Source organism: Camellia sinensis, chromosome 7, assembly GCF_055761805.1.
Source record: "Camellia sinensis isolate YWXY chromosome 7, ASM5576180v1, whole genome shotgun sequence".
Lineage (NCBI taxonomy): Eukaryota > Viridiplantae > Streptophyta > Magnoliopsida > Ericales > Theaceae > Camellia > Camellia sinensis.
The window spans coordinates 67,590,357-67,611,502 of record NC_138967.1 but is presented as its reverse complement, the minus strand read 5'-3'; positions in this window follow the sequence as shown (position 1 = coordinate 67,611,502).

Here is a 21,146-nt window from a genome sequence, read left to right as displayed (position 1 = left end):
GTGCAGCCTTTCACTGAAAGAGAAAGGTTATATTTATTACCTCAAGCCGAGGTCCACAGAGTATAAATCGTGGCCGACCTCCCAGACTCCAACAAGGGAGCTGGGGATGATTACTTCATTATCTCGGGAAACTGGGAGTTCTCTCCAGATGAGGACCTGCACCTCTACCCTCTTCCTTGAAGAGTTTTTGTAGAGGGTAATGGTAAGAGCCCAGTGTTTATACTTACTTGTTTTTTAAAGTCTTCAATACTTTGTTCTAATGGCTGTGCTATTCTTTTTGCAGTTCTTCTTCAGCCACCAAAGGGCTTTTGCCAGTCTTTTTTCCCAAGCAAAGACTTGAAGAAGCTTTTGGATTTGTCAGTCCACAAGTGCAGAGCCCCCCTGCTGCTTAATTTTATTCCCACCTACAAGTCTGTTCTTCTCGATGTTCCAAAGAAGAAGAAGAAGAGTCAATCTCCCCCTTCTGCCATAACTCCTCAAGCTGCCTCCACATCTCGGCCAGATCAAGGATCGATCTCTGATCCAGCAGAGCAGCCGTCAACCTCGGCTCCATATCTGATCCCACCATCTCAATGCTAACACTGGCGACGAATTGTTCTTGCTGCCGAGATGGGCCGCCAGAAAGCAGTTGCTAAAGATCTCTTGGCCAACATTTCATCCACCGTAGACGCCCAACCAGCGCAGTCCCAGCCTCTACCAAAGTGTAGACACCCCATTTTTGACCGACCTTAAGACTCAGACGTCATCGATTGAGCGTTCGGTGATGGTGCATGTTGTGCTCGTTTTGAGGTTTCGGAGTTTTGGTTGAGAGCCTTGCCTCCGGGCCTCTGAACTCTTTTGTGCTTCGGCTCGGTTTGTGGACCGAACTTTGTTTCTCTTCCCGGAGGGAGGAAGAGGTCTTGCAGACCATCTCTTTGTGGTCGTAGACCACTTTTCCCGCTTGGAGACTAGTTTTCAAATTTCGGCGCCTTCGGCCTTGTGCCTTGGCTCGGGATCGCTTAACGTTCTCCGTTTGGCGTGATTTTTTGAACCACACCTTGTTGCCTCTGCCTAGAGAAACACTGTGGTCCGGGAGACCACTTTTGTGGTGGCATGCCACTTTTGATGTTCGTAGACCAGTTTTCGAGGCTTTTGGCCGCGTGCATTGCCTCTCGATCTCTCGTCTTACATCCGTTTTGGTTTGTTTTTGGTACAAATCCAGTTTTCCTTGTTTGTAAGGTGGTACAAGGGTGGGAGACCACTTTTTCTCCTTGGAGACCACATTTCCTTCTGCCAGCCAGTTTTCTGGTCGGATAACTGGCTTGCTTGGTCTTTGGGCCACATTTTCTGGTCAGCCACCACACCACTAGCTTTCTTTTATGCTCTAGACCTCTCCCACCTATGGTCGATCAGTTTTTGTCTTGGGAGACCACTTGAAGTGGTCGGCCGACCACTTTAAGTAGCAGGCCGACCACTTCAGGTGGTCGGCTGCTTTTTGGCACCTTCTTGGAGATATTTTCCTCCAGCTGGCACAACTGGAGGGCATTTGGGCTATTCTCCATACAGGTGTATGGAGGGATTTGTTTGAAGCTTAGCTTCTCCAAGAAGCTTTCCCTTTTAGTTCTATAAGAGGGAGGCTCCTTCTCCCTCTTCTAGGTGTAGAAACTTGAGGCTTGAGAGATAGATATACACTTGTATCTATTCCTCCTTGTTTGTTCCCATTTTGTGCCTTAAAGTGTTATTTTGTCTTAATTTAACATACAAATACACACTCAAACACCTCCATTTGGTTACTGAGGTGCTAAGGGGTTGTTTTTGGTGTTCTTGGACTGGTTTAAGCTCAGAGAACTTGCTGGAGTTGCAGTTGTAAAGGAGGTCTTCAAGGGTGAGTATTTGACCTTTAAATCTCCCTTTCTTGCTTAAGCTTTTAGCCCTTCTTGCATACGTTTTTAAGCTTAACTCTTAACTAGAAACAGTTCTGTTTTTGCATGCTTAAAATAGTTGTTTAAGGTCACTTTTTCGTTTGGGGTGGTTTACCCCCTCTTAGGCCTTGTTTTGAGCCATCCCTTTAGGCTCTTGTTGAACCCTTTGCATGACCTTTCTACCACTGAAATTCAGAGGATTTTCAGTGGTGGAAAGGTGGTTTTGGTGTCCTAAATAGGAGAGGGGATCCCCTCTCCTTGTATTTTGTTTACTTGCTTCATATGCCTCATGTTTGAGCATCTTTGTTAAGTTTTTGTTGGCCATATGTTAGCTTGTATTTGTGGTTATTTTGCTGAGGCATACCACTATTTTTTCTTGGTTTGGTCATGCCATGCATGGTTAATACACTTGTAGTGTAAATCACACAAACTAGCTTTGTATGCTTCATGATGTAGCATGTCTTCTAGCTTGTTTTTTTTCCATTTTAGCATGTTTTTGGTGATGTTTTAGCATGCCATGACGCTGTTTTGGGTGGGTTTGTTGGCCCCTTGCATGCTTCATACACTTGTAGTGTAATTCCATGAAATAGCCTAACATGCATCATGCTTTGACATGTCATTTTAGCATGCTTTTGGCTTAACTCTGAGAAGATTTTGTTCATGTTTTACCATGTTTAAGGTCTGATTTTAGTTGTTTTGGTCATGCATGCCTTGCTTTGAATAACTATGGTTCAATCTAGCTTGTTAGCCTTGTGTATTGAGTTCACTAGCATGCATTACTTGGACTATTTGAATGATTTGGCATAATTTATTATGTGATTTCAGTCCATGTGTCATGGCCATGCATTCACGTTTGTCACTCATTCAATCCGTTGAAGGGATTGCCCCTTTATGCCTTAACATGAACCATTGCGTATGCCTTCGTGCCTAAGCTTGCAAGCTATCATTTCAGTGTTTATTTGGGGTTATTATGCCATGATATAACTCTGATTTTTATTGGTTAAGTCATCCCATGCTTGGTCTTAATAGGTGTAGTGTAATCCACCTTATTTGCCTTGTATGCATCATGCCTTATGCCCTTCATGCTAGCTTATTTTGGCTTCATTCCATGCATGCTTTAGACTCATTTTAACATGTTCTAGGACTGTTTTGGGTTGCCTTGGTCACATGCTTCATGTTTTGTATACTTATAGTACAAATGCTCTTGCTTGCCTCAAGCTTTGAGCACCATTGCATGCTTCATTTGTGTTGTGTACATGATTTGGCATCACTTAATATGACCTTTCAGAGCATTTAGCATTGCCATGTTCCTACCTCAATCATGCTTTAAGTGTCTTTGAGTGTTGTGCATTGTTGCCTAGTTTGTGGCTTAGCTTGTATGTTTGCATGCCTAGGCCTTTGAGCCCTCGTCTCAGCATGTTTAGGTCCTTATTTTGACCTACTTGAGCTCTGTCCATGCTTAGTTCATGCATTTGTGTCATGTATTGCATGCCTCCTTTGTAGTTCTCTTTACTAGCTTCATGCTTTAAGGACCCTAGCATGCCATACTTGTTTTGTTTGAATTATTTGGCATCATTTCTTACCTCATTCCAGGGCACTTAGTGTTGTTACACTTCCACGCTTTTCACTCTTTAAGTGTTCTTGAGAGTTGCACCTTAGTGCCTTAATTGGTGAGCCAATCAGTATGCATGCTTGTATGTGTTTTCGACGCCTTCATTTTAGCATTATGGCCTCTGTTTTGGCATGGCTGAGGTCTACCCACATTCGGTTTAAGTCCATTGAACATTGTGTATGCCATGTCACATCGCATCGTGCATGTTATGTTGTTGTTTGCATTGCGCATGTCATGCTCTTGATTCGCATTGTGTATGCCATGATCATATTGCATTGAGTATGCCATGTTAGTCATTGCATTGTGTATGCTAGTTATCATTTGCATTGTGTATGCTAGTTGTCATGAGCATTGTGTATGCCATGTAGTTCATTCGCATTGTGTATGCTAGTATGTTAATCGCATGTTTGCCTGCTTATCCCTTCCATATTTGTATGCTTGAGTCGCATTGTGTTTGCCATGCTTGCTTGCATTGTGTTTGGAATAGGTGTTAGTCCAAACACGAGAAACGAGGGACGTTTCATACTTTAAATGATGAAACGTGCCTTAATTCTCGGTCGTCGACGCTCTTGATCATACATGATAGAGTTTTAGGCTTTATGTGTTTACTTGTGCATTCATTTTATATTGAATTGTGCAACTTCGCCTCTCGGCCATCACACATTGAAATGTGCGATTGGTGGCTTGAGGGTTGAGAACTGCACTCCCTTGAGTTCATGACATGATAGGGAGGGTGGTTGTGCACACATATCTTGCAAATACATTGCCATGCCATTTCTTGCTCTCTGTTGCAGCAAACTGGAATTTAGCAGCAACAACTGGCCGGCCAGCCAGAAAAACTAGCTGGCCGACCACTTTTGGTGTTTGGAGAGACCAAAAGTGGTCGGCCACCCTCCCACAGGTTTCCCTAGGTGGAGTTTCAGCTCTGGAGCTTGGTGCAAGTTTTTGAGAACAAATGAAAACAGAGGCAAATCGGGGCATCGCATTGGATTTCCGAACGAGGCGACTGGGCATGCATCCAGTCTTCTCCCTCCGAGAACCTCCTATTTTACTGCTTTCCTTAGCTGCCATGCTTAGATAGCTAGCTTACGCTTTGATTTGTACTTAATAGTTAATGCGTTTAGCTATTTCAAATTGTTTCGTAATAATTAGTTAATTAATTTGTTGTGTAATAAATAATTTAATTAGTTTAGATTAGCAAGTTAGCTTCTTATTCGGTCACTCCTTCGAGAGGGCGCATTATTGTAATAAGCATGCGTGTGTGTGATGCATATCTTGCAACCTCCATTTCTTTCTTCCTTTTACTTAACCGCTTACGATGGTTAGTTTTAGGGCATATTTCATTTAGCATACCTTATGTTCGCATGCGTGCATCCATTCATCTGTCTTGCATGCACCAAGGTCGGCGCATCATACTAACTGCATTGTATTTCAATTTCAATTTGAATACATGTATCAAATTGCATTTCATATGTCATCTTAGGTAGCCGAGCCTATTTTAGTTGCATTTTCGCGTGTTGCATTAGCCATCTTAGTATGAACTAGGATCATGCATGATTTCTAACTAGTTCTTTGTTTTGGCTCGGTGTACACTGTGAGTGTTTACGCTTTAGCATACTGCATGTGTGTTAATGTTGCCATGAAAGCATGCTTGCCATGAGGCTAACTGCTTATGTGATATAACTGCCTGAATACCTGTGGGTGAAGGTTGGATTACTTGAATTGAAACAATTCATTGAATCCCGAATTTAGCCTACTTGCGAGTAGCAAACTTTAAACCGTTTTCAAACAAACATGCAATGTTTTGTTCCAAATTAGGCGATCTAGTCTATACTTGTTTGCTGTGCGCATCACATAGTAAGATTAGCTAATTAATTGGAATAAGAACACATGTGTTTTCAAAAATAAGATATCATGCTTAGTACAGGCCGATCTTTGATCGGACGAGCGAGGGTGCTCATTAAATGACCTTCTCCTCCCGTACCTAAGTTCCCGAGCCGAGGCAACTTTGGTGATGACGGGCACGTGGCCTTAGGCACGAGTCAGGGTTTCTTAAATTCTCCCAAAATAAAATATTTAGACGGCGACTCTGTATCTGGCAAAGCAATCTATGTTTGGCACTTCTTTATAAAAATCAGTTTTCCAAAACGATTTGTCGAATTTGGACTCTTTGGTGATTTATCGGTCTTACATCGCACATTGTAAGATTAGATTCAGAACCGTGACATTTGAGTCCAAACTGTAGTAGCTCAGAGAACAAAATGAGAATTCGCGCCCCGCCCTCGCAGGCGTGCGCGGATGTCGGAGAGTTCTCGGGAGCCCGTCTACACAAAGTCAAAGCTAAAAAGAATAAAGAAGGCTCAGCCATAGGTAATGGTAACTCAGATTGATACTGAGGACACCTTGCCAATTTCCAAATTGGCTTCGAGCGAGAAAAGCCCTTCTGCTGCCGAGAAGAGGCCCGCCGAGGCCCAACCGTTCGAATCCACTCGGTCAAAGAGGCCGAGGTCCGAATCTGCAACAGCCTCGGGCTCTATGAAATCTGATGCCCCTTGGGCTCCACCCATTGCTTTGGAGGATAGGCTGGTCAAAGTTGGCGATAGTGCCGACGACGTTAATGTCGGCGTTGTTCTCAGCACAGCTTGGCTCCTTCCTGGAGATATCGACCGAAACGTCGAGATGAGCGAGTATGAAAACTTTGCTCTAATGCTCCAGCTTTCTATTCAAGTAGGTCTTCACACTTGGTATCTTTCTTTCTTTTTTGTACTTAGAAAATTCTCTAATAACTTATGCTCTGTCCATTTTTCTTTAGGCAATCCAGCACGCCCACACCTTCCAAATGTAATATGTTGAGACAAGGAAGGCGTTGGCCGACAAGACTAGGGAGGTTGTGGGTCTGCAGAAGACCAATAAAAACTTGCAATAAAAAATGAAGACTTTGGGAGACCAGGTCGAGGCTGCTGTCAAAGCCAAAGACGTGGCCGAGGAAAAGGCAGATGTTGCTGATGTCATAAATAAGGTTCTTGAGGCCTAGAAAAAAGAGGCAGACGAAAAGACGGCCGAGGCCCAGAAAGAGCTGCAGGATGCCTTGGCCACAAAAGACGCTGAACTCAAGGCCGCCGATCAGAAGGGATACAATGAGGGGCTGGCCGATATCACGGCGGATTACGAGAGACAGGTGAAGCAAGCATGCAACAAGGGTTTCACCCTTGGTTGGATGACTTTACTGAAAAAGCTTGAAATCCTCGATGACTCCCCCCTCAGGAACACCGATGTCCTTCCTCTGCCATTCCCCCCAACTCCAAGCCAATCCGACGACGATTCTGAGTCTGAGGAGGAAGCTTTGGTGAGGCCATGTCCCCTGCTCAAAATGAGCAAGTCCTGGACTTGACCCAAGATGAGGAGGGTGAGGAGGTTCCCAAAGATGCTACTCCTGAGAAGGCATCATCGGGCGTGCCTCTCGCCGACAAGAGCCTCGATCAAACCCTTTAAGAAATAGATGCCGAGCTCGCGGCTGAGAAGGCTACCGAGATGTCCTCCCAACAATCTTCTGAACTTCAAACCCAACCATCTGGTATTGCCGAAGAGTCTTAATTTTGATGTCCTTGTTCTTTTGTATTTTGTACTTTTGTTTTTCTTCTTTTTGGGATAATTGTAAGCTTGGCCAATATGTCATCTTTTGAATGTTAATACAACTTCATTTCCTGAATACTTGTATCTTTGTCTTCTCTTTACTACTCTTGTACGATTCCATACTTAGAATTATTTCGCATATCTTCAATGTACACTTTAACTGTGTAATCTTCTCGGGGTAAAATACCTCGGTTATATACACCAACAGTTTACATCGACAAGTGTTAAACATGATCTCGGTTATACATAACTTGTAAATTTTTCACAAATTTCAACAAGTGTTAAATATGATCTCGGTCTAACTCAACTTGTAAATTTTTCTCAAATTTCAACAAGTGTTAGACATAATCTTAGTTTAACTTCAACTTGTAAATTTTTCTTAAATTTCAACAAGTGTTAAAAATGATCTCGGTTTAACTTCAACTTGTAAATTTTTTTCAAATTTCAACAAGTGTTAGACATAATCTTAGTTTAACTTCAACTTGTAAATTTTTCTTAAATTTCAACAAGTGTTAGACATGATCTCGGTCTAACTTCAACTTGTAAATTTTTCTCAAATTTCAACAAGTGTTAGATATAATCTTAGTTTAACTTCAACTTGTAAATTTTTCTTAAATTTTAACAAGTGTTAAACATGATCTCGGTCTAACTTCAACTTGTAAATTTTTTTCAAAATTCAACAAGTGTTAGACATAACCTTAGTTTAACTTCAACTTGTAAATTTTTCATAAATTTCAACAAGTGTTAAACATGATCTAGGTCTAACTTCAACTTGTAAATTTTTCTCAAATTTCAACAAGTATTAGACATAATCGTAGTTTAACTTCAACTTGTAAATTTTTCTTCAATTTCAAGAAGTGTTAAACATGATCTCGATCTAACTTTAACTTGTAAATTTTTCTCAAATTTCAAGAAGTGTTAAACATGATCTCGATCTAACTTTAACTTGTAAATTTTTCTCAAATTTCAACAAGTGTTAGACATAACCTTAGTTTAACTTCAACTTGTAAATTTTTCTCAAATTTCAACAAGTGTTAAACATGATCTCGGTCTAACTTCAACTTGTAAATTTTTCTTAAATTTCAACAAGTGTTAGACATAATCATAGTTTAACTTCAACTTGTAAATTTTTCACAAATTTCAACAAGTGTTAAACTAATTTTAGCTTGTATATTCTATCTTTCCAGGAACCATTTTTCAACTCTTTGCCCCCTACTGTGAACTTAAATTGCACTTGGGTTCTCATTATGCGTGTATTCCAGAAACCTCATCAAGTATCTTTATCAATCATAAGTTAGAAAAATCAAGTTAAAACTTTATTTATTACTTCGGCAAATAACAAAGAACAAGAAAATCTAATGATCAAAAAATTTCAGATTGCAAGTATTCCAAGGCCTTGGCAACTCTTTGCCCTCGTTATCTTCAAGCCGATATGCCCCATTGCCCAACACCGAGATGATTCTATAGGGTCCCTCCCAATTTGGGCCAAGCTTGCCCTCTCTGGGATCCTTCTTGTTGCCGACGACCTTTCTCAAGACGAGGTCACCGATTTAAAACTCCCTTGGGTTGACCTTCTTATTATAGGCCCTGGCAAACTGCTGCTGATAAGCTGCCAGTTGAATTGCAGCTCTCTTCCTTCTTTCTTCTAACAGATCCAGATCTCGAGCTAATAATATATCATTAGTCCCATTCTCTACTCCCTAAGTTCTGATCCCTAGGATGCCGACTTCCAGAGGAATGACTGCTTCTGTGCCATAAGCCATGGCAAATGGGGATTCCCCAATTGATCTTCTCGGCATAGTCTGATATGCCTAGAGTACACTTGGCAGTTCATCCACCCATTTTCCCTTTGCTGTTTGCAGCCTCTTTTTTATCCCATCCAAAATAACTCTGTTGGATGCTTCTGCTTGTCCATTTCTTTATTCCATCCAAAATTGTGTTCTATTGTCTGCTACTATTGCTTTCGGGATCCCAAACCCGGTGATGATGTTCTTCCATATGAAGCTCTTTACATCCACGTCTCGGATCTTGGCTAGGGGTTCAGCTTCTATCCACTTGGTGAAGTAATCTGTTGCTAGCAGTAGATACTTCCTTTGCCCAGTTACTTAGGGCATTTGTCCAACAAGATCCATGCCCCATTGGGCAAATGGCTAAGGATTGGATACTGGGTTTAGGTTTGCTGCTGGTTGGTGTATCAATGGTGCAAACCTTTGGCACTTGTCACACTTCTTGACATAAGTATTTGCATCTTTCTACATGTAGGGCCACTAATACCCTTGGATAATGGCCCTATGAGCAAGTGATCTGCCCCAGCGTGGCTTCCACATATTCCTTCATGTATTCTATATAAAAAAATCTTCAATTTGTGAGGGATGTACACACCTTAAAAGGGGTCTAATGAAGGATCTTCTGTAGAGATGTCCCTCTACTGTCAGACTGAATCTTGTCGACTTCAATCTGATCTTGTGTGCCTCTTTGTGATCATCTGGCAATTTTTCTTCTTTCAGGAATGTTATTATTGCGTTCATCCAGCTTGGTCCCATGTCCACACACATTGCTTCACGCTCCATGGTCAATGATTCGATGCTCGGGCCTAACAGGTAATCGACCATTATCGTCCTTGCCTTTCCAAGTTGTATTGCACTAGCCAGGTTGGCCAGGGCATCGGCGTGACTGTTATCATCTCGGCTAACCTGTTGTAGTCGGCAATTCTGAAACAAGGCCACCAATCTGCCTACTTCATTTGCGTATGCCGACATACGTTCATCTTGGGTTGCGAACTCGCCCGTTGCTTGGTTGACTATAAGTTGAGAGTCACAAAAAACTGTCACCTCATCTGCTTCTACTGCTACTGGCAGTTTCAGTCCTGCAATCAGTGCTTCATACTCTGCTTCATTGTTTGAGGCCTTGAACCCCAAACGAATGGATTGCTCTAGTATCTGCCCATTTGGAGATACCAGTACTACTCCTGCTCCCGCTCCTTGTCGGTTTGAACTCCCATCAATAAACAGTCGAAAGGAGTCGCCGATGTAAATGCTGCAGGGTCTTAGTTTTTCTTCTTTCCATTATTCTATTGCCCTCGGCTGGGCTCCTCTTTGCTCGCTTAGACACCGTTCATCTCGGCTCGACGGAGCCCGATGTACGGTGGCTCCTGTAGTGAACTCGACCACAAAGTCGGCCAAGACGTGGCCTTTGATTGCCGTTCTGGGTCTGTACTCTAGGTCATACTAGCCCAAGGCCACTGCCCATCTGGCTATTCTTCCTGTCAAATCTCCCTGTTGCAACAGGGACTTCAAAGGGTGTTCAGTTAGCACCATAATTCTGTAGGCTTGAAAATAATGGCTCAGTTTCTTTGAAGCCATTACTAATACCAGTGCCAACTTCTCTAGGAGTAAATACCTAATTTCTACATCAGTTAGGGTTTTGCTTACATAGTAAACAACCCTTTGCTCCCTTTTTTCTTCTCGGATTACCACTGCGCTTACCGCGTGCTCTGAAACTGCTAAGTATAGGAACAGCTCCTCTCCAGGTTCTGGATTTGAGAGAACTGAAGCCGTGGTCAAATACTTCTTCAAGTCGGCCAGGGCGACTTTGCACTCCTCTATCCATAAGAAGTCTGTGGCCTTCTTCACTAAGTTGAAGAAGGGTTTGCATTTGTCAGAACTCCTGCTTATGAACCTGTTCAGGGCTGTAGCCCTTCCAGTCAGCATCTGCACCTGTTTTGCCGACGTCGGGCTCTTCAACTCAATGATGGCCTTAATCTGATCTGGGCTGGCCTTAATGTCTCTTCTGGTCACTAGGTATCCCAAGAACTTACCAGATCCAACTCCAAATGCACACTTCGATGTATTGCGTCGGAGCCGATATGTTTTAAGGATGTCAAAGACTGCTTTTAGGTCAGCCAGATGACCCTCAGGTTCCTTGGTCTTCACGACCATGTCGTCGATGTAAACTTCCACTGTTCTGCTAATTAGATGTTTGAACATCTTGGTTACCAATCTTTGGTAAGTTGCTCCTGTGTTTTTCAACCCAAAAGGCATCACTCTGTAGCAATACAACCCTTTTGGGATGATAAATGCAGTCTTCTCCTCATTTGGTGGGTCCATTGCTATCTGATGGTATCCCCTATAAGCATCCAAGAAGCTCATCCTTCTATGCCCCGAAGTAGCATCCATCAGGTTGTCAATCTTGGGTAAAGGAAAATTGTCTTTGGGACAGGCCTTGTTCAGGCTGGTAAAGTCCACGCAGACCCTCCATTTACCATTCTTTTTTTTCATCACCACTGTATTTGATAGCCATATCGGGTAATTTACCTCTCGAATGGCTCGGGCCTCTAGAAGTCTGTCTACTTGCTCTTCCACTACCTCAACATGCATCAACGTCGGTCTTCTTGCCCGTTGGATTACAAGTTTGGCCGACCTGTCTACGTTCAGTTTATGGCAAGTGACCTCGGGGTTAATGCCTGGCATTTTGTCAGGCGTCCAGGCAAACACTTCAATGTTTGCTCTCAAGAAAGCCTCTAGTTCTTTTTCCTTTTCTTCGGCTCAGCCCGAACTGAGAAGAAAGAAGCGTTCTTCATCCCCCTGCTGGACGAGGATTTTCTTTAGGGCTTCTTCACTCTTCTCGGCTGGCTCCTTGCCGACGTCCTCTAAGACTTCCACGTCCTCGTCTTCGACCTCTGCCCTTTCTGGTTCTCGTATGCTGCAGGTAGATTTCATTGCTGTCATGGAGCAGTTCTTTGCCTGCAGCTGATCCCCTCTGACCTCTTCTATCTCATGCTCTGTTGGGAACTGCAGTAGCTAATGCAATGTTGAGGGAACAGCCCCCATTGCATGCAGCCATGGCCTTCCTTAGACAATATTGTAAGGGGAGGGTGTGTCGATTACGGTGAACTCTATCTTTATCTTCTTGGTGCCAGACTGCACTTCCAAGCTTGTTGCGCCCAGCGGCCATGTCGGCGTTCCATTGAACCCGACTATTGGGCCATTGGATTGCTCCATATTGTCAGGGTGAAGGCCCAGCTCCTTATAACATCTGACACACATGATGTCACAGGAGCTTCCTTGGTCAATTAGGATGCGTTTCACTTGGCACTTCCCAATTTGGAGGGATACTACCAAGGCATCGTTGTGCGGATGTTGTACTATCTCAAGGTCGGTTTTAGTGAAGGACACCACTGGTCCTTGGCACTCCTCGGCTCGAGGTCTTTTCTGCCGGACCTGGTACACTTGTTGCAGGTGCTTTACCTTCTGGGTCTTCCCCCGTATTTTGTTTTCGTTGACCTTCGAATGAATTACATCGATTACTCGAGGTCCGTCTTCCTACGGTTGTTGTGCTAGGGAAGGTGGAGCTGTTGGTGCTTGAGGAAGTCTTACTTGCTCTTCTCTTGTCCTGGCCTCATCTATAAGGTTCCTCAAATGGCCTTGCCTTACCAGGTCTTCTAGGTGTGACTTCAGGGCTCTGCAACCCTGAGTCAGGTGCCCATCTTCATTATGGTAAGCACAATGCTTGCCAAGGCTCCTTCCTATAAACTCTCCTGGTACCCTAGCTGGTGCTCTAAAATAGGGTTGGGTTCGGATTTTTTCCAAGACTTTGTGAATTGGAATTCGAGATACAGTTGTGACTGCCTATGCAGTTCTCAGCCCTATCTCTTGCTTGTTGGATCCGTTGTTACCTCGGCCTCACTTCGGCGAGCCGTTTGCTTTCTCCTGCTTTGTCGCCTTTATCCCTGGCGTGTCTTCCTCGGCTCTAGCGTATTTCTCAATTCTAGCCATGAGCTCCTCCATACTTTTTGGCTATGTCTTTGCCAATGACTTTCATAGTGCGCAATCATCTTTCAGGCCGTTCTTGAACGACACGACCGCCACCTCTTGGTTGTATTCGGGTATTCGGTTGAACACCTCATAATAACTTTTTGAGTAGGCCCTAAGGCCTTCATCCTCACTGATTCTTAGGGCCATTAGGGCGTCCACCCTTAATGGCTGCAGTTTGTTTGTCACGAACCTGGCCACGAACATCTCGGCCAGGTCCTCCTAGGTCTTCACACTTCCCTTCCGCAATTTATGAAACCAGTCCGATGCAATCTCTCCGAAGGATGAGGGGAACACCTCGCAGAGCAACAGCTCGTTCCTAGTGTACAGTGTCATCGAGTTTAGGTATAATCCGACGTGAAAGTTGGGGTCCGACTTACCATCGTATATCTGGAACCTCGGCATATTGAATCTTTTTGGGGCCTCAACTTTGTCTAACTCTACCGAGAATGATGTTCTCGGTTTAACTGTTAAAGTTACCTTGGCACACTCTTGCTTCCTCTTGAGGTAATCTCTCAAGTCCTCTTTGGTCCGCCCAAGAGCTCAGCTATCTCCTGATTTCAGTCTTTTAGGTGCACTACTTTCAGCTTCGTTGTGAGCCCTTTTTGACTTTTCTCCATTGGTCGCATCGAAGCACAACTCTTGCCTTTGAACATGCCGATGTTCTCTGGGGTCTGCCTCCTTGGTGTGATGTGTCCTTCGAGATTCTTCCCTTCTAGGCTCTCCTCGTCCGACCTCCCTTAAAGGCCGGTGAGAGTGTCTTTTGCTCCCGGAGTGCTGGGGGGCTACAGGGATTGTTTTTTGCCCTCACTTCTGGGCATTGGCTGCTGGAATCGGCATGTCCTGCAGCGGGAACGGTGGCTGCATGACGTTATTTTGCATTATGAAATTGACCATTGTTTGTAGGTCTGTCAATTTGTTCGCCGCGGTCTTTACCTCATCGTCCCTCCGCAGGCATTTTTCTTTCCATACCTGAAGGTTATCTTGGTTATAGTACCCGCTTTGGTCTGTTTTCTTTGGGACGTCGCCTTCCTGGTTGACGTCTTTCACTCCGTGATTTTGGTCACGAGTTTCTTCATTACAGTTGTCTTCTTCAACGTCAAGGTTAATAGGTCTCCCACTCCCAATAGGAGTGTTATCCCCAATCTTTTCTTTCTGTTCGTCGTTGGCCATCTATTCTTTTTTGTTCCCACAGATGACGCCAAATTGTGTGAGTGAATTTTCGACTACACTGCCAACTCAGTATTCAGCTGGAGAACACTGGCAAAATTGGATAAGTCCGAACGACCTGCAACAGAAAGAAGAGATTCCGGCGGTGGTTCGTCCACCCGGGGGCACTCCGATGATTATGTCTGTAATCAAATATCTCTCAAAGATAATCAATAGTGCTTAACTCATTGTTCTAAATATAAATTGCTTACCTTAGACCCATGGGGGTGCCTCTCTTTTATAACCAACTCAATCCTAGTCCCAATAGAAGCCTAGCTTCAATGGACTTCTGCTCAGTGCTTATCTTGGACTCTCCAATAGATAAAGATAAACTCCCTAAGAGCTTTATTCTTATCCAGGTTGAACTCCTTTCTCATTCTATGACTCTCATTCTATGACTCTTGTCCCTTATCCGCTTATCCCAGATTCCGATATCTTCGGAGATAACCTCGGCCTAGCCGAGCTTACCTCGGTGTTACGACCGGAACACGTGGCACTTCGGCTGACACGTCGGCGTCACCTTGGCCACGTGTTGGTACTCAGAAAATATGTCCCCACAACTGCCCCTACATTCCATTACCTCGGCATCCTGAGGTGATGGAACCTATATCGTTATACCGTATAGCATGTCGGCTATCTTGCTCTATCATTCATTACCGTGGTCATAATACGTCGGCTTCACACGACCAGGACCTGTAGTCTGTCTCATCAAGGCTTTAGAATCAATAACCTAGTTTTTTCAAGTTTATTTAGCTGAGATCGCCCTACTCGTCAAGGTCTTATCTTCGTTAAATCGTGAACTCCAAGATGTCTATCACGCGCATGAGCTGTCATGCACAACATTTCAACCGTTTCTGCCACGCATTTTTAATCCATTGGACCGTGTTTAATACGTGCCATTAAATCGCCTCGTGCCTGCGTGCGCCGTCTGACAGATACGTCGTTCCAGGCATATTTAATTGCATTTTGCCCCCTCTTCGCGTTTTTGACAAAACTCGTTCCCTCTCTCTTCGTCTTTTCACTTACCATCGTTTTTGTTCAAACTCTCTTTCTCTCTTACTTTCTCAAATCCTCCATTGCTCCAAGCTCTCAAGCTTTGCTACCACCGCCGTTCACCTCCTCCGAGGAGGCTCTTGCTAATCTTTTCCGTTGCTGCAGTTCGTCTGACTTCGGCGAACTCAACACCGACTTCTTTTCTTCGGTGAGTTACTGTTTCTTCCCGATTTAACTTCTTGTTTCAGTTTTTTGTCTTGCTTTACTGAACTCCACTGCTCTGCCTCTGCCTCTGCAATCCTGCTCATATCTTTGATATTTCAACTTGTATCTTGTTTTCCACCATATGTTTGTTTCATGAATTCATGTGTTAAACATGATGTCAGTCTAACTTCAATTTGTAAATTATTCTCAAATTTCAACAAGTGTTAGACATAACCTTAGTTTAACTTCAACTTGTAAATTTTTCTCAAATATCAACAAGTGTTAAACATGATCTCGGTCTAACTTCAACTTGTAAATTTTTCTCAAATTTCAACAAGTGTTATACATAACCTTAGTTTAACTTCAACTTGTAAATTTTTCACAAATTTCAACAAGTGTTAAACTAATTTTAGCTTGTATATTTGTGGGGGCCGAATAATGGAAGTCGTAAATAGGCCGAGTATATGAACTTGGGGAACTGGAATGTATGTTTGGTTTTCGGCTTCATACCACATCCAAATCTTACCCTATTCAGTCAAATAGTCGAATAGGGCAAGGGCCGAGTAAAAAGCAGTTTGCTACAAAGGAAGCCGAATGACGAACAGAAAGTGGGCCTAATCCCGAGGCCCAAGAGAGAAAGGATATAAATAGAAGAATATCAGCCAGTAAGAGGTATGTGAGAACTATTATGCTTAATTTAGAATACAAGTAAACTTGAGTGTAAAGACTGACTTACCCGTCGGAGTGCTAATTCCGGCACCCCCGACCAGAGTGTTTATTCCTTTTCAGGTGATTCGAAGAGGATCACTGGCGTCTCCCAGGATCAGAAAAGTATTTCTAAAACCACTTCTCCACAATTGGCGCCGTCTGTGGGAATACTCAAACACATCCATGGTGGGCGTAACGGAAGACCCTCCGATAGTCACTGATGAAACCACGCAGAGAGACGACCTCACTCCATCAAACATGCTTGGACCGGAGACCATCCCCGTTAGATGCGCTCTGACCTTCGCCTCACCCTCGACTCCAGAGCATGAAGCAATGCAAGCGATCATGGAACAAGCAAAGCAAAACAAACAAAGGTTGGAGAACATGATCGCAGAGAACGAACGTCTCCATCAGGATTTGGCCCTGGAGGTAGCAAAGTCCAAACAAGCTGCACTTCAAGGCTCAGAACGACCTGTGAGAGTAGGTGGTCGACGATCTCGAGCCCGACAACAAGATGCTGATAGCAACTCTGACTCATTATCCCCGGAGCCCAAGAAGAAGGTACGATCTGAAACTTCCAGTTCTTCTGAGGAGAGTCCCCGTATAAGGCATAAGCGAAGAAGAAACAGTTCGGATGAAGATCAATACGATCCTTTTGTACGACAGATTGCAAAGGCAGTGCTACCCAAGAAATTCAAAGCACCGTCATTCACCTTGTACGACGGTAAATCAGACCCGATTGATCACATCTGCCATTACACGCAAGTCATAACACTGCATGCAGATGATAAGGCTTTGATGTGCAGAATATTTTCGAGCAATCTGGGACCACCTGACACGAGAAGACGGGATAGACAGTGTGAGTACCACAAGGACCATGGCCATAATACTGATAGTCGTTATGCACTGAAGGACCTCTTGGAGGAATTGGTACAAGATGGCCGGCTGCAACAGTACGTCTGAAAAGGAAACCCAACCAAAGCAATAGCCCTGAGACAAGATTCACCTCTAGTCGACGTGATCCATATGATATACAGCCTACCAATGTCATTGGCGGTGCATACGATTTAGTCAAATGCCGACCCTTAAAATCAACTCACTCCGGCTAAACGACCCCATGAAATTGCAGGCATTACCTTTGATGATTCAGATTTGGCTGGAGTGACACTGCCCCACATTGATCCCTTGGTAATTGAGTTACGCGTAAACCAATTCACAGTTGAGTGCACACTCATTGATCTGGGGAGCACATCAGAGGTCATGTATTACAAGACATTCACCAAACTCGGCTTCTCCGAATCGGATCTCTCTCCGGCTCCTTATCCACTATTCGGCTTCAACGCCAATCCAGAGTACCTGTTGGGGAGAATCACACTACCTGTTCGAGCGGGCTCCTGAACAGTAGATGTAGAATTCTTGGTGGTCAAGCTGCCATCGCCCTACAATCTCATTATGGGGCGAACTTGGTTGCACACCATGTAGGCCGTGCCGAGTACATATAATCAGCTGTTACGCTTCCCGACGGAATACGGCATTGAGCAAATTCGTGGCTTCCAAAAATCAGCACAGGCATGTTATCTCCTTACTGGAAAGACGACAAAGGAGTTGCAAGTAAATTCCATTGAGGTGCCGTATCGGGAAGGCCTTGACGATGTTGGACGTCTTCTATGTGAAAAAGCCACGGAAAGTCTGGACCGAGTTGAAATTGACAGAAGCCTAGAGATGTTCTTCATGGTCGGCGCCTCCCTAAGCCAGATTGACAGACAGCAGTTAATCTCTTTCCTTCTTAGCAACCTTGACGTCTTTTCGTGGACTCCATACGAGATGCCGGGTGTAGATCCGTCCGTTGCACAGCACCGATTTAATGTTGACCATAAATGCAAATCGATTATTCAGAAAAGTCGGCGGTCAGCCGTAGAGCACACTGCCGCCGTTGTGGAGGAGGTTGAAAGGCTGCTTGACGCCGGGGCAATCAGGGAAGTGACCTACCCTACATGGCTCTCTAATACAGTGGTTGTGAAGAAGAAAAATGGGACTTGGCGAGTGTGCGTCGACTTCACGGACCTAAACAAAACCTGTCCCAAGGATTGCTTTCCCCTACCCAGAATTGACCAACTTGTAGATGCCATGGCACGCCATCAGCGCATGAGCTTTCTCCATACTTATAGAGGCTACCATCAAATCGCAATGCATCCTGAGAACCAAGAAAAAAACTGCATTCCTCACCCCAAGAGGAACCTACTGCTATAAGGTTATGCCTTTTGGGCTAAAGAATGCAGGGGCAACTTACCAAAGACTGGTCACGGCTATGTTTAAGGAGCAACTCAGCCGCACTATGGAAGTGTACATTGATGACATGGTAGTCAAGTCCAGAGAAGAGCAAACCCATCTAGCTGATCTAGAAGAGACGTTCGGCATCTTACGCAAATACATAATGAAGCTGAATGCTTCCAAATGTGCGTTCGGAATTGGCTCCGGCAAGTTCTTGGGTTACATTGTCAACCACCGTGGAATCGAGGCCAACCCAAGACAGATCACAGCAATCTTGGAACTCAGCTCCCCTCGTTCAGTAAAAGAGGTTCAAAAGTTGATGGGGATGGCCGCCGCACTCAACAAGTTCATTAGTCGGTTTACAGATCGCTGTCGACAATTCTTCCATACATTACGACAGGGCAAGGCTTTTAAGTGGTCCGCCGATTGCAAAGTTGCTTTCAATGGCCTCAAGACTTACCTCCGCTCAGTACCACTCTTGATAACACCTGTAGCTGGTGACCCGCTCATTTTGTATCTGGCAGTTTTCGACAGGGCCGTCAGCGCTGTATTGATAAAGGAAGAGCTGGGGAGCAGCGACCAGTGTATTATGTGAGCAAGGCAATGGTGGACGTCGAAACACGCTACTTTCCGCTGGAAAAACTCATCCTAGCCCTAGTCATGGCGGCAAGAAAACTGATGCATTACTTCCAAGGACACAGCATTGGAGTGCTAACAGATTATCCCCTCCGATTAGTACTACGAAGTGCAGAAGCATCAGGACATGTTTCAAAGTGGGCTCTTGAACTCGGCCAATACGACATTCAGTTTCTACCCAGAACTTCAATCAAGGGACAGGTGCTAGCTGACTTTGTTACCGAATTCATTGGGGGTCTTGCCAATTTCAAGTCCGATGAAATTCGACCGGAGCCGAACTAGAGAATCTATGTTGGGGATATCTGGCAGTTGTACTGTGATGGATCATCCAATCAGCGAGGCAACGGAGCTGGAGCTGTGATCATGGCTCCCGACGGCGCAATAATTGAACAGGCCGTCAAGTTCGGCTTCGAGGCATCAAATAACAAAGCCGAATATGAAGCCCTTCTAGCCGGTTTACGGAATGCACATCTTCTGGGCGCTCGGCACTTGCTTGTATTTTGCGATTCAAAACTGGTGATCAATCAGCTAAAAAGGGGGTACGCGGCAAGAAACGACCGTATGGCGGCTTACATGAAAACGGCAAACTCCCTGCTGGCAACATTCGACCATCATGAATTAAACCAGATAACACATGATTAGAACACATATACAGATGCCCTTGCCTGCTTAGCCTCCGCCATTAACTCAGAGATTAAACGGACCATTGAAGTAGGTTTCATCCTAGAGCCGAGCATCGGCCCTTCGGAGGAAGTTCAGGTCAATGTTATAGAATCTGGATCGAGTTGGATGGATCCCATTGCTGCATTTCTGTCTTCCGAACAGCTCCCAGAAGACAAGAAAGAAGCGCATAAACTGCGAAACAAAGCCCTGCGATATTACTTGGATCCGCAAGGAATGCTTTATAAAAAATCCCTCTCTGGTCCGTATTTGGAATGTGTGCACCCTAACAAAGTCGAAGAGCTTCTTGCTGAAATACATGAAGGCAGTTGTGGTGCCCATTCTGACGGGCGCTCCGTGGCCCATAGAGCTATAACACAGGGGTATTATTGGCCGACAATGAGATTTGATACGGAATGCTATGTGAAAAAATGCGAACAGTGCCAGAAGTTCTCCCCGTTAACCCATCTGCCTGCTGAAGAGTTGAGCTCTATCACCAGTCCCTGGTCGTTTACTCCGTGGGGGCTTGATATCGTAGGACCGTTGCCGAGGGCCCCAGGGAACAAGCGATACTTGATCGTCGCCACAGACTACTTCACAAAATGGGTTGAAGCGAAGGCATTAACGCACATTCGAGATTCTGATGTCAAGCGCTTTGTGTGGAGAAATATCATAACATGATTCGGCATCCCAAGAGCTCTTATCTCAGACAACGGCACCCAGTTTGATTGTGGCGTCAAGTATGGTATCCGGCCCTACTTTTCTACGCTGGCTTACCCACAAAGCAATGGTCAAGCCGAGGCCTCTAACAAATCCATCTTGGACGGCATCAAGAAGAGGCTGGAGAGAGCTAAAGGCAAATGGGTCGAAGAATTGCCGATTGTATTGTGGGCTCATCGAATTACCCCGAGGCGATCTACTAGAGAAACGCCGTTTGCTCTATGCTTTGAAACCCAGGCGATCATACCCTTGGAGATCGGCCACCCAACCCTGAAAACTCAAGTTTCTGACATGGGCCGAAACGACATGATGCTGGCTTTAGATTTGATTCTGATTGAAGAACGAAGAGACCGTGCCCTTGCTTCCCTGGCGCGGTACCAACAGTAGCTCGCCAAGTCATATAACCAACGTGTTCAGTTGCGCTGCTACACACCAGGAGAGTTGGTCCTAAAGAAGGTACTTCCAGCTGCCAAGAAACCGGCCGATGGAAAATTGGGTCCTAACTAGGATGGCCCCTATCAGATTGATTCGATCGCAGGAGTAGAGGCATATCGGCTCAAAGACATGTTAGGAAAGAGTCTGCCACGGCCTTGGAATTCCACGCATTTACGTAAATTTTATCATTGACCCGACTTGTGGGACATGACGCATGTTCTGAACGGTTCGCCATGTACATCTCTTTTTCTGTAATACAAAGATCCTTATTTACTTACTACAAATTGTAGTTCAACGGTGTTGTGAAAAAACCTCCGGATCCGGAGCGCCCTTCGTGGATATCACGATTGGCTG